The sequence below is a fragment of the Bicyclus anynana genome, chromosome 11 (genome assembly GCF_947172395.1).
Source record: "Bicyclus anynana chromosome 11, ilBicAnyn1.1, whole genome shotgun sequence".
Taxonomy (NCBI): Eukaryota; Metazoa; Arthropoda; class Insecta; order Lepidoptera; family Nymphalidae; genus Bicyclus; species Bicyclus anynana.
Genome location: NC_069093.1, coordinates 3,836,399 through 3,849,102, shown reverse-complemented (window position 1 = coordinate 3,849,102; position 12,704 = coordinate 3,836,399). Strand labels below are relative to the sequence as shown.

At 33.5% G+C, this 12,704-nt stretch overlaps 1 long non-coding RNA gene across 7 annotated transcripts; it reads left to right on the top strand.

The window, feature by feature from the left end:
* Window positions 1–476: 476 nt before the first annotated feature.
* Window positions 477–11,262, top strand: LOC128198483 (uncharacterized). 7 transcript variants are annotated; one of them, XR_008251239.1, is made up of 8 exons: window positions 477–1,154; window positions 5,274–5,360; window positions 5,747–5,831; window positions 6,367–6,455; window positions 6,811–6,895; window positions 7,288–7,372; window positions 9,009–9,138; window positions 9,752–11,262. It is a non-coding gene; the product is annotated as an uncharacterized LOC128198483 (long non-coding RNA). The 7 variants fall into 7 exon arrangements; XR_008251241.1 differs by lacking the exon at window positions 477–1,154 and adding an exon at window positions 1,804–2,234; XR_008251238.1 differs by lacking the exon at window positions 477–1,154 and adding an exon at window positions 3,108–4,865.
* Window positions 11,263–12,704: the final 1,442 nt, after the last annotated feature.

The window sequence follows — 12,704 nt, the reverse complement described above, 5'->3', positions numbered from 1 at the left end:
GTTGTATTGGGCATTAATCTTTACTATTTTTACTCAGTCCACGGTCCTTGCATAAGTTGTTCTTGTTCTTATATGGAACGCGATGGAGAGGGATGCTTTATGTCGGTCTATTTGCTTCTCTATCTACGAATAAAATTAATTGTATATTATAGTCTTTGCTGTCGAGAAGTTCTCAATAGCAATGACATCTATCTTCCATGTTTGGAAACTTAATTTGTCGTCTGTGTCTGGAACTGTGGTCGGTCAATGTGTGAATGACATTGACAATGACAATGACAAATAGTAAAAATAAAATACCGCGAACGTTAAAACTAAGGTTCAAGCACGCCAGTGTGCCTTCGGCCAAAAGATTCGTCAATTTAACGGATTCTCCATCCTTTACGCACACATTGTGGTGTTTATGGAAAATGCCTTTTCCATCCCTTTTTAATTATCCGATCATTTTCGGAACCGAAGCCAGTCTATGCTCTGTTGTGATCAGGCCGGGTCAACTCTCGAACAAAGTTTGGTTATACCTACGGGGGCTAGACCTGTGGTGTCATCATCCATACGGTTCTACCGTCTGGTAGTTGTAGCAATATTATTATCGTTAGTAGCTCACGCCTGACATAATATTGTGATAAATCTAATACATTTTTAGATTTAAATATGACTTTAATAACTGAATAAATACTTTTCTTCTACAAAAATATAGAGAGACACTCTCGTTGAATATTGTTTTAGTAACGTATGGGTAAGATTTTCTAAACGAAGTGTGGCAACCCCAATTTATTAATAAAAAATAAAAATGTTATAAAATGAAAATGGCGTCATTTCACCAAATATTTTAAAACACAAATTCACAAATAATAAAATAAATGTTTGCCACGGCCTGTTAATATTTATGAAGACCTCTTCATGGATTGGATTTAAGCAACCTGCTGTGTAATATCCTCGCCATTCTTGATGTTGAGAAGATCTATAAGTCTTTTACGTTTCATCTGAGTGTTGTGGTTTTTCATTATGTTAAAAATAAGACTTTGTTCGTTCAAGTGTCTCTATAACTATGAAGAAGAACAAAAGAAAATGCTTTGAGTGTGGTTCTTCGCCTGCCGATGATCCAGAGAAGACCCTACAGAGATTACCGAAACTTGATTCTACAAATTTAGTCTCCGGTATGTACCTACTTTAGTTTTAGCTAATAATAAAATACTTTAATAATAGCTATTGATCAGATAATGATTACAATAGTTAGTTAGTTAGGTTTCTTAGTAGTCTTCTCAAGATATGGGAATTATTAAAATCCCACGAATTCTTATGAAACTCGTGCTCAATTATACAATTATGCTGGGTTTACACATTATGGTGATGTTTGTAGATGCAATGCACCCCAAATAACTGTCTGACCTGCAGCAGTCTGAATGTTTACTTCTCTGGATCTACTGAACAGATTTTCATTTGGTTATCACAGGTAGCTTAATCTGGAGCAACATAAGGTTAATTATGAAATGGTATTGAAAATGAACATCTGAGAAAAGCAAATTCCATGAACTAATTTGAAAGTATCTGTTACCAGAAGTAAATTTTTTACTATACCACTGTTCAATATTAAACCACAGGTGTATGTACTTAAGGCAGGTAGAGTAAATTGAGTTTTATTTTTGAATCTATAATAAATAGTTTATAATTATGTAATGATGAACCAGAACAATTTGAAACTACAATTACAAGTTTTTATAATTATGTTAGGCACTAGGCAGACTAATGAAGAGTATGTTACTTTACTTTGTACGAAAATCTGTTCATTGACATAATTATAGAATAAGATGATAAGTGATGATGCAATCTAAGATAACTAGTTAGGTAAAGGATGAAAATCCACACACATTTCTGTTTCTACATAATATCTCACCGGAACACTAAATCGCTTGCCAGTAGGGTATTAACTAGCCAGCCAGACATAGACCAGAAAGAAAACATCAATCGGCCCAGCTGGGGATAGAACCCAGGACTTTTGCGTAGTTAATCCACTGTGCTACGGAGGCCATTTCGGCAATATTTTTCTTGCCTTGATCTATAAAAGCTTTTGCCAATAATAAGCTACATTTTTCATTGAAGGTTGTTTGAAAGAAAAAGCTTTTAGCTATAAGACCTAAGCTTTGCACATTTAACTTTTTTTTTCCATGAAAGAATGAAAGAATGAAGACGAGATGTTTTGCCTGTAAGAAGAAGAGAGAGAGAGAGAGAATAAGAAGGTAAGTTAAACACCTACTGTAAAATGCACACTGCTCCAATGTGGGTTGATAGGCTTGGGGTAATAAAGTTAAATTATAAAAGGATCACTATCAGGTGTTAATGATAATGACTGGGATATATAGCATATCATACTCTCTGAGATCTATATCTCATCTATATCCCTATGGATATAACACTAGCAACAGCTCTCCAGTGATGAAGTAGATAGCATCATTGCTCTTTGCATCTACACGCCATAGCCAGTTGTGGCAATTGAACTCATATTAGTATGATGAGCATGGATGTATTTCAGTGTTAAATAACAAGTAATGGCCAAAATAATAAGTAGCCTATATGTTGTTCAATAATCTTCTCTATCTTCCAGTAAAAGTCCCATTAAAATGACCCTGCTGTTCCAGAGATCAGCTCAAACAAACAGACAGATGAAAATTTTAAAGTATGACTGTATGTCAGTATTGTATATAGGCACTTAAGAAAACACAGTTATTTTGAAATCACAGACATACACTTAAATTTTATTTATATGTATTGGTGCTGTTCATAGCATCAGCTGAAACAAACTAGGCATAGTTAGTATATAGTAATTAGTTTGAATCTAAGTCAATCAAATACAATGTTTTATCACGACTCATAGCAACATACCTTTGGCGCTAGATCAATATCTAGGATGATTTCACTAAAAATGGAAAAATAATAAATTTTAATTAAAGAAATTCAACCAACTTCAAAAACATAAAACATACTGGCTAAACTAAAGCGAAAATAATATTATACTAAGTTCATATCATATTATGTTCTAACTGATGATCAGTTTGAAGGCTGTGCTAAACCGGTGTTGTTTTAATTTAAGCTGTTACTGAAACTGTACTGTACTTGTACTGACAAGAAGAGAGATTTGATGAAAGAACTACATGAAAGAACACTGTCTGAAAAACCTAAATGTTTATGATATTCTTACATGGCTTGAATTAATACATCATTGGGCTAGCACCACCTTCAAACTGATCATCAGTTAGAACATAATATGATATATAGAACTTAGTATAATGTTATTTTTCGTTTTTTAGTTTAGTAAGTATGTTTTTGAAGTCTGTTGACTTTGGTCGGATGTTCCTTAGACATTTTAAATTAATTTTCCTTATAGAACTTGGAGCTACCCTAGAGTTATGGGAAATACTCCTGAGCACCCTGTAGATGCTACTTAATCCTACTAATCCTTCATTCATCAGTATCGGTTGGTGGGCTTGGAGTTTATAAAGTATACGTCATCAACCCATATTCGGCTCACTGCTGAGCTCGAGTCTCCTCTCAGAATGAGAGGGGTTAGGCCAGTAGTCCACCACGCTGGCCCAATGCGGATTGGCAGACTTCACACACGCAGAGAGTTAATATAATTCTCTGGTATGCAGGTTTCCTCACGATGTTTTCCTTCACCGATTGAGACACGTGATATTTAATTTCTTAAAATGCACACAACTGAAAAGTTGGAGGTGCATGCCCCGGACCGGATTCGAACCCACACCCTCCGGAATCGGAGGCACAGATCATATCCACTGGGCTATCACAGCTCTCAATGAAGCAATATTAATATTATAAAGTATATTAAGTATATAAAATTTATTTATGAACGTTCATCATTCAGTTGAGCTTTTACTACCCATAACACAAGCTAAGCTTACTTTGAGACTAGTTAGTGATGTGTGTAATGTGTTAGTATAAATATTAACCAACTTTCTGCAGTTTGAGAATACGCGGATAAGATATAGCCTATGATACTCACAAATAACGAGGCTTTCTAGTGGTAAAAGAATTTTCAAAATTGGTTCAGTAGATCCAGAGTTTACCTGCTAGAACACCACCAACTTTACCTCTTTATAATACACATTAACAACCCATTATCGGCTCATTGCTGAGCACGAGTCACTTCTCAGGACGAGAGGGGTTAGGCCTCAGCCCTCCATGCTGGCCCAATGCGGATTGGCAGACTTCACACACCTAGACAATTAAGAAAATTCTCAGTTATGTAGGTTTCTTCACAATGTTATGCTTCACCATTTAAGACATTTAATTTCAAAATGGGTTGAATACATATTAGTATAGATTTTTATTGTGAGTTTCTTGAAAGAAGGAAATGCTCAATATTTCATAGACCAACCCAGGACTCAAACTCAGAATTTCATGATAGTTACACTGAACCAATAAAGCAGTTAGAGAGAGAGAGAGAGAGAGAGAGAGAGAGAGAGAGAGAGAGAGAGAGAGAGAGAGAGAGATAAATAAGAGTTTATTATGTATTAAAATTAAAATATATACCTAATGCTTTCAGCAATCCTGCTTCTTCTCATGAATTTTACCCGCATGACGACGGTTTTTAATATAAAAAATATTTACAATGTCTCAAAAAGCAATCAAAGCTTTGAAAAATAAACAATGTTCGCAGAAGTTCAGTACCAACAAACTTACAAAAAATGAGCCCAAATTTAGCATTACTTGCAAGCCAGACTAAGAAATTTCAAGAAGAGAGATTTGATGATGATGATGATGATGAATTTAAAAGAAGACAATAGACTAAAATAATATTAACACACAATGCTTAGCAAATATAGCATTAACAGATGGAAATCAGGCAATAGGTATGTTAAAATAGGTTATGTTTCATAGAAGCTATTTTAATCCTACACATCCATCATTCATCATTGTCTCCATATAGTAGAGGAGGTATGGAGCTGAGACCCACCACACTGCTCCAATGCTGTTGGTGGGCTTAGGGTGATAATGTTCAATTAACTAATAACCACTATCTGATGCTAATGTTAATAATCGGGATTAAAGGTTTCCCAACTCCAAGATGAGAATTTAACTGTTTTTTTTTCACTTTTTTAACCGACTTCAAAAAAAGAAGGAGGTTCTCAATGCAAGTCTATGTTTTTTTTTCATAATCTATTCTTCACATTTTTCACTTAATAAAATTCTTTTAGTTTTTATTTGTTTTTTTACTGGTGAAAATACATAAAATTTATTCTTTATGTTTAATTTTTCAGGTGTAGCAAAATAGAAGATGAAGGTCTAGCTGTGCCAGTCAGTGCTGAGCCACAGTTGCTGCTGGCATGTATGCAAAATAGCACAAGGTAACCTGCTTCATCATTATTATCAGCCTATTTTAACGGCATTACAGGGCCAGGCCTTATAGAAAAGTGATTATGGAGCTGAGACCCACCACACTGTTCCAATGCTGTTGGTGGAATTAGGGTGATAATGTTCAATTAATTAATAACCACTATCTGATACTAATGATAATAATCGGAATTGAAGGCTTCCCAACTCCAAGATGAGAATTTAACTGAATTATTTTTAACCGACTTCAAAAAAAGGAGGAGGCTCTTAATTCAATTCTATATATTTTTTTTCATAATCTATTCTTCACATTTTCCACTTAATAAAATTCTTTTAGTTTTTATTTGTTTTTTAACTGGTGAAAATATATAAAATTTATTCTTTATGTTTAAATTTTCAGGTGTAGCAAAATAGAAGATGAAGGCCTAGCTGTACCAGTGCTGAGCCACACAGTTGCTACTGGCATGTTTGCAAAATAGCACAAGGTAACCTGCTTCATCATCATTATCAGCCTATTTTAACGGCATTACAGGGCCAGGCCTTATAGAAAAGTGATTATGGAGCTGAGACCCACCACACTGCTCCAATGCTGTTGGAGGGCTTAGGGTGATAATGTTCAATTAATTAATAACCACTATCTGATGCTAATGATAATAATCGGGATTAAAGGCTTCCCAACTCCAAGATGAGAATTAAACTGATTTTTTTTTACATTTTTCATAATCTATTCTTCACATTTTTCAATTAATAAAATTATTTTAGTTTTTGTTTGATTTTAACCTGGTGAAAATATGTGAAATTTTGCTATCGGCTTCCCAACTCCAAGATGAGAATTTGACTGAATTTTTTTTTTCATTTTTAACCGATTTTAAAAAAAGAAGGAGGTTCTCAATTTGAGTCCATGTTTTTTTTTCATAATCTATTCTTCACATTTTTCACTTAATAAAATTCTTTTAGTTTTTATTTGTTTTTTAACTGGTGAAAATACATAAAATTTATTCTTTATGTTTAAATTTTCAGGTGTAGCAAAATAGAAGATGAAGGTCTAGCTGTGCCAGTCAGTGCTGAGCCACACAGTTTTTGCTGGCATGTTTTCAAAATAGCACAAGGTAACCTGCTTCATCGTTATTATCAACCTATTTTAACAGCATTACAGGGCCAGGCCTTATAGAAAAGTGATTATGGAGCTGAGACCCACCACACTGCTCCAATGCTGTTGGTGGGCTTAGGGTGATAATGTTCAATTAATTAACAACCACTATCTGATGCTAATGATAATAATCGGGATTGATGGCTTCCAAACTCCAAGATGAGAATTTAACTGAATTATTTTTAACCGATTTCTATGTTTTTATTTTCATAATCTATTCTTCACTTTTTCTACTTAATAATTTTTTTTAGTTTTTATTTGTTTTTTAACTGGTGAAAATATATAAAATTTATTCTTTATGTTTAAATTTTCAGGTGTAGCAAAATAGAAGATGAAGGTCTAGCTGTGCCAGTGCTGAGCCACACAGTTGCTACTGGCATGTTTGCAAAATAGCACAAGGTAACCTGCTTCATCATCATTATCAGCCTATTTTAACGGCATTACAGGGCCAGGCCTTATAGAAAAGTGATTATGGAGCTGAGACCCACCACACTGCTCCAATGCTGTTGGTGGGCTTAGGGTGATAATGTTCAATTAATTAATAACCACTATCTGATGCTAATGATAATAATCGGGATTAAAGGCTTCCCAACTCCAAGATGAGAATTTAACTGAATTTTTTTCACATTTTTAACCTACTTCAAAAAAAAAGGAGGTTCTCAATTCGAGTCTATGTTTTTTTTTCATAATCTATTCTTCACATTTTTCACTTGATAAAATTCTTTTAGTTTTTATTTGTTTTTTAACTGGTGAAAATACATAAAATTTATTCTTTATGTTTAATTTTTCAGCTGTAGCAAAATAGAAGATGAAGGTCTAGCTGTGTCAGTGCTGAGCCACACAGTTGCTGCTGGCATGTTTGCAATATAGCACAAGGTAACCTGCTTCATCATCATTATCAGCCTATTTTAACGACACTACAGAGCCAGACCTTATAGAAAAGGGGTTATGGAGCTTAGACCACACTGCTACAATAAAGGTTGGTGAGCTAAGGGTGATAAAGTGAAATTCATTATGGATCACTATCAGATGTTAATGATAATGACCTGGACGAGGCACGGGAGTGTAATACAAACAACTTACCAACTCCAGGCTGAGAACTGTAAATTTCTTAGAAGAAAGAAAAACTCAGTATCTGATAGCCTGACCCAGGATTCGAAGCCACGACCTCGTAATCCAAAACCACATTGGCTAACCAATATTATAATACTAGCGGACGCCCGCGATTTCAACCGTGTGATGTTCAGTTTTTGAACATCCAGCGGGAACCATGTTTCTGGGATAAAAAGTAGCCTAAATATTGCTCAATAACTTCCTCTATCTTCCAATGAAAGTCCAATTAAAATCGGTTCAGCCGTTCCAAAGATTATCCCAGAGAAACAGAAATACAGACAGACGAAAAATTTAAAAGACCTTGTTTGCATTTTAGTATTGTGTATATAACTATAATCACTTGAAAAAACTATTGATAAATTTCACTAAAATTAACTTTTATTCCTGAAAAAATCAAGGGAGATTTGTGAAAAACTGTATTTCACGCGGCCATTGTTGCTTGCCTCACCCTACTCAACTAAATTATTTTAGTGTACAACATGATTTTTTTTGAGACGAATATCTTACCAATTCATGGATTCACCATGTGGGTGTCCATCACGTGGCAGAGAGAAAAACGCTGAGCAGAGCTTGGACTTGTGATCAAATGATAAGGTTAAAGAATTTCTTGACAATTGATTAACACTCCCCTTCTCTGCTCGTGTTGTTCTCCCTGCATAGTAAGGTCTGCCAAATTTGGTAACCCAAATCTGCACTTCTAGAGAGACCAAGGTCTCTAAGCAAATTATAGAGAGATTTTGCTGGTAATCCTCTCGCACCTCTCTACGGCGTACAGACTAACCATATAGCCATTTTAGTTAGTTCATTTGTTGGTCATAATATTTATTCAGTTTTATACTGTGGTCCTTTGGAATGTTAGTCTCCCACGGGACAGTAAGCTCTACAAGTACTATGCTAAAAGAAAATGTCTGGTTTAGATCACGAAATAGCAACATCCTCTGGGATTATCCTCTTAACTGGTAACAATAAAAATTATGTAAAATGTATACCTTATCAGCCGATAGACGTCCACTGCTGGACATAGGCCTCTTGCATGGATCTTGTTGTGTTGTACTATACATTGCAAGGTAATGCCCATAAATGACCACGCTGGGCATGCGGGTTGGTCATTCGCAGGCCTAGACTTCTCGCACCGGTATCGCTGCTGCCTGACACCGGTCTGTGGTACTTGTGAAGTCTAGCTGAATCAGAATGGTTAAACCGCCAGATCGGTCGCCAGAGCCTCGTCGGTCAATCTGCAGGGTGCACCACGTGCAGGTGATGTTGGCAGTTGGAGAGGCTGACTGGTACTAGCCTCCCTCTTACACCCCATAAATGTATACTTCTTATTTATTTTTGCAGGTGCAGTGCATGCAATAATAATTATGTAAAATGTATAACTTCTGATTTATTTTTGCAGATGCTGTAAAATGAAGATATATTGTTAAATATCATGAGATAGAAATAAAAGATGAAGATCTAGCTGTACCCGTCCCAAGCCACACTACTGCAGCCACGTTGCTGCTGGCATTTTTGCAAAATAGCACAAGGTAACTTGCTTTATTCATTCGGCTTAGGTTGATATTATTAGATTGATTAATGATCACTATCAGAAATGTTAATGATAATGACCGGGTTCGACGGCTTAACATGCTCTCTGAGGCACGGGGTGTGACACCACCAACTTCCCAACTCCAGACTAAGAATTTGTTAGCAGAAGCAAAAACTCAGTATCTCTTAAAGACAGAACCAGGATCTCGTGATCCAAAACACATGGACTAGCTACTGAACGAACAAGGTAGTTTTGACCTGCTTAATAACAATGAACTACATGTTTCCTAGATACACTTACAGTCTTGTTTTTAAAAACTGAAATAAACACATTATAATTTCTCTTTAAGTTTGTGTGCAAATTTGTGAAAAACTGAATTCCACATAGACGAAGTAGCGGGCGTCCGCTTGTAAATAATGTAACAAAATATCCATATTTCTATACTTTTCGAGGTTACAGCTGAGCTTCCTAAAATGATTTTTGTAAATGGAGCAGAAAATAGACTAAAAATGTCCCTGATGAGAATAGGAATTCTTATTATATATAATTATGTAAATATTTATTTTCAGTGCATTTTAAAAAGTCATGTTAAATGAAATTTTCTATTACAGGTCACAACAATTGATGTAACAAATATAATCAATGGACCAGGCACCTGCACCATGATTCTTTGGAATACTAAAATTCGTCTCTTTATGTCTGTACTTCTCATAATGAAAAATGTCACGTTTTTATGAAAGAAATAATGGAATCAAATAATAAATAAAACAAGCATATGCTGGAAGTCCTCAGAAACAGCTCCGACTTTGATGATTTTTTTTAAAGTCATGTTTTTTATGTTATTTAAAATCATAAAAGTTTTGGTGGACGAAATTATTTAAATTGTTAAAAAATATCTATGCTATTTATACATATATATATATATTTTTTTAAATACAACCGACTTCAAAAATACAAACTTATGCAGAACACTAACAAACGAAAGAAAATATTATAATATTTTCTATCTATTGATCACTTTGAAAGCGGTGCCAATGGTCCAATTAATGGGCCGACAATTAGTTATCTACTGTTTACTAGCTATAGGGTTCGAATTGCTTTTTCATATGTTTAAAAGACTATCATCGAAATGAAACAATCAATCATCCTCTGTTTTCGTAATGAAAATAAAAAAATTCCGATTTAAATAACTTTGTTTTAAATAGAAAGGGTATATTCCGACAATGGTCCCAAATCATTATAAATTTAAAAAAAACGAAGATGACTGGTTATTTTCCCATTAATTATATTGTAAAACTATGCGTAACTTATTACGAAGTGGTCCGATTTCGTAAATTCTTTATAGATTGTAAAGGTATTTTGATTATAAAGCTCCCATATAAATTTTAAAAAACAATTTCAATCCTAAATGTGCGATTGATTGTTTTCTCATTCATTTTAATGTAAAACCAAGCATAACTTTTTATTGGGTGGTTCGATTTTGATTATTCTTTTTTTGATAGAAAGGCTATATTCCTAAAAGTCTTATAAAATGTTGGAAAAAACAATTTCAAACCTAATAGTAGGAAAATAGAAGATGATTAATTGTTTTCCCATTTATTGTAATGTTAAACTATGCGTAACTTTTTACTGAGTAGACCGATTTTGAAAATTCTTTACTTTTTGTAAAGGGTTTATTTCGAAGTAGGTCCCATATAAATTTCGGAAAACAATTCGAATCCTTAAGGTGGAAAAAAACGGTACGATTGATTGCCTACCCATTAATTGTACAATTGGCACCGGCTTCAAAGTAATCAGTAGATAGAAAATATTATAATGTTTTCTTCAGCTTATTAGTTTACTGCATAACTTTGTGTTTTTGAAGTCGGTAGTGTCTATTTTTTAATTATTTATTATATAAATAGCATAACTATTGTTAAATAGTATAAATCGTTCCATCCTCACTCAATATGAAGAAACAAACTGAACAAAAAAAATCATCAAAATCAGAGCTGTTTGAGGAGGTAGAGGGTAAATGCTCTATTGATTCGCCTAAAAGTAATATTATGTTATCGCATTAGGTTGTAAAGTTTGGCTAATGAAAGTAGAGACTGAAATTGCCCGCCAAATTTAAAAATCACATGCGTTTTCATAATTTATTTAAATTAGTTTTTCTTTGTGAATACATTATTACCTATAAGTGTTAAACTCAGTTATTCCAATATTTGCACTATAATTTTGAGAATTTACTCCGATTTTTTAAAATTTGGTGAGTGATTTCAGTTTCTACTTTCATTAGCCAAATTCTAATAATTTTATTGTTTATGAAATTTATACTAATTAGAAAGAGGAAGAATTTGATTATTTGTTTGTTTGCATTGAATAGGCTCTGAAACTACTTTGCTGATTTAAAAATTTCTTACAGCATTATAATCATGGATTAGGCCATAATTGTTATCTCTGTATTCCCACGGGAACGAGAACTACGCTGGTGAAACTGCGTGACGTTTGCATAGTTTATCATATGTACAAATATCCCGACAATCTATATTTTTATGTATGAATTGGTTAAGTTATAATTGACTTGATTTTCCCAAATATCTCAGTGAAGTCAAATACCCAATTGATGCATAGATATATTTTTATTTTGGTTTTCATTTTACTTTAAAGATAAAATTTAGTTTTAGAAGCAAAATGAATATATGTAGATTATATTTAAATTGCTGATGTTTACTTAGTAATTGATTAAGTGCATAACATATTTATTTGATAATAAAGACATTTCAACTTGAAACTGTTATTCTTTCTATTGTTTAATTTATTATATACAATTACTTGTTACTAAAATATTGTGCTATTATATTGTTTTTAATATTTTCACAGTTCAGCTTTTGGGGACGGAGTGGTTTTAAAATAAATATTTTTAAAAATCTGTTTAAATTAATTAATTAATCGACAGAGTTTATAAATATCTGTTTAAATTAATTAATTAATCGAAATGGTTTTTAAAAATATTTATTTTAAAGCTATTCCGTCTACAAAAGCTGAACTGTGAAAATTTAAAAACAATATATTAGCTTTGAATTTCCCGCGTTGGCAAATTGTTTCAATGGGGGCATTCCACAGATGGCGGTAATTTTGGTGCCACTTTTTTTGTATGAGGTTGGTATTCTTCTCCTGAGTAAATATGTTCCTTGGTTGTGATTGGCTGAACCTTTTTATTAAAGTTTTATTTTTGCCTTGTAAAAAAACATGGCTGCAATTATAGTGAAATGTAAATATGTTCCTTGAGTGAAACTGTGAAACCAGTGGAACTACAGGAAACTACAAATCAATTTATCAAGGATTTTATTTCTATTTATTTATTTTCTGTATATTATTGTATAGTATTGTTAATAAAGAGTTATAGTTTGATTTGTGCTCGGTTAATTTCAGTGTTCGATAGTAAAAGTGCAAAAGTGTTTTTGTTTTTCGTTCAAAATGAAGCGCTGTTGCGTGCCTAAGTGTAAAACAGCTATTAATTTACGTGCTGTACCTTATCCCCTCGTGTGTGTATCACGCTTGAGAAGATTGATTTTGAAACAC